Raw genomic sequence first — 2,305 nt, 5'->3', positions numbered from 1 at the left:
TTTGATTTAAACGCTGCTGCATTATCTGTAATCAACTTATGTGGACAGCAGAAACATGACAATATGTTATTTTCAAGGAAAGAAATAATTACCAAGTTCGTGGCCTGCCGGGTGGGAATGGCTTCAATCCATTTCGTGAAGTAATCGGTGGTTGTCAATATCCATCGATGCTGCCCAGAAGATGCTGGATGAATTTCGCCGATGAAATCTAAGCCCCACTGTTGAAATGGTGCGCTGACTTCAATGGGCTTGAGAGGCAAGGGCTATAATTTCTGCTTTCCTTGAAAAATTTGACATTCATGACAACTCTTGACTGCTTTATATACATCTGAAAACAACGAAGGCCAATAGAAACCTGCCCTTAAGATCTTGTTTGCCGTGGTCTTCCAAAACAAGTGACCCCCGCAGTCACCTTTGTGAAAATCCTCTACATCTCTCTTAGCTTCCTCCTCGACCAAACAATTCAGAAATATGCCACCGGGGTCTTTCCAATATAGTGCAGATTTGATGATGCAAAATTTGGCAGCCTTAACTTCAATGTCCTAGCTTTATTTCGAGGCATCCCGGGAGGTGAAGACAAATTTTGAAGCACATATATAATATCAGCATACCAAGGAGAAGAAATAAAGATATCAGATACCTGTAGCGCTGAATTTTCTTCATCTTCATCGGACAAGGCAGCAATCAAATTAATGTCTAGGACATGGAGATTTGTTTCAGCCATCAATTTAGCAAGACCTTGGCCCTTGATCAGCTTGGTAGGCTTGATTTCCACATCATACTCCAATAGTGCAGCAATCCACTTACCCCGCTTTCCTTCCGGTTCCGCTTGTACCAAAACATCTTTAATAGCTGCATTAGGAACATATGCCAAAATGTGAGAATTCAGTATGTACACACGGAAATATTTCAAGGCTTTTACCAACGCCAATGCTTGTTTTTCAATGATATTATACTTCAGCGCTCCGTCCCTTATAATACGACTGAAAAAAGCAATAGGCTTCTCAACTCCATCTCTCTTTTGCATCAGCACAGCTGCCAATGTATGCTCAGAAGCAAATGAAAATAAAATAAAATCTTGTGTATAATCCGGGCTGATTAGAGTTGGGGCTGAGGATAAAATTAACTTTACCAAATTAAAAGACTTTACCACCTCTTCGGTCCACTTGAGCTGGCTGTCCTTTTTAAGCATGTTAGTGATTTCTCTAAGGTGCTCGGCAAGATTCGGAATAAAGCGGCGCAGAAAATTCAACTTGCCATTGAAGGACTGAATCTCTTTCTTGTTTCGGGGCTGCTCTAACTGCTGAATGGCTTCCACACGTGCAGGATCTATACGAATGCCATCTTTGGAAATGATGTGGCCCAACAACTTGCCTTCACTCATGGCGAAAAGACTCTTCTTTGGATTCAATGAGATACCATATTTTCTGCACTTTTGAAACACCATTGTCAAATGATACAAATGTTCTTCATCAGATTTAGAAAATACAGTTAAATCATCAAGATAAACGACCAAAAAGACATCCTTCTCATTAGTAAAGGCCATGTCCATCGCCCGCTGAAAGGTGGCACCTGCATTTTTCAATCCAAATGGCATCTTGGCATAATGAAATGTTCCCCATGGAGTAGTGAATGCAGTCTTGTCGCGGTCATCCTCATGCACCAAAATATGATTGTACCTGGAATAACCATCAAGTAGTGACATCCTTGATGCCCCAACTACCCGCTGCAATATATGATCCATATTGGGCAATGGATAATTGTCCTTTAGCGACACCTTGTTCAGATTTCTAAAGTCTATACACAAGCGGATCTCACCAGTTTTCTTTCTCACAGGCACCAAGTTGGAAATCCAATCGGAAAATCTGATTGGCACTATAATTCCAGACTTGTACAACTTGTTAACTTCCTTCTCGATCAATGGCAGCAACTTAGGATTAATTCTTCTCAACTTTTGTCGGAAAGGCTTTTGATTTGGCTTTATGGGAATGGTATGCTGAATGATACTTGTGTCATAAGTTTTCAAATCTGAATAGTCCCATGCAAAAACATTAGAAAATGAAGACAACAATCTGATATACTCTTTCTTTACCTTTGGCGACAATGCTTTCGATAGTTTCACCATCTTTGGATTTTCAGTTGTTCCAAGATTCACTTCTTCGACACCTTCTTCTGTTGGCCTCAAGGTTGGTTTGCGAGCCACATCATATTGATCGAACAACTCTTCCAAAGGAATTAATCCTTTAGGAATGAAATTGTCTTTAAGCTGCAATACATCCATTTGATTTACTTCCTCAGGTTCTGT

Source organism: Pinus tabuliformis, chromosome 2_1, assembly GCF_031772625.1.
Source record: "Pinus tabuliformis cultivar Carrire ecotype Pingquan chromosome 2_1, CPIR1, whole genome shotgun sequence".
Taxonomy (NCBI): Eukaryota; Viridiplantae; Streptophyta; class Pinopsida; order Pinales; family Pinaceae; genus Pinus; species Pinus tabuliformis.
This window is presented reverse-complemented; position numbering follows the sequence as displayed.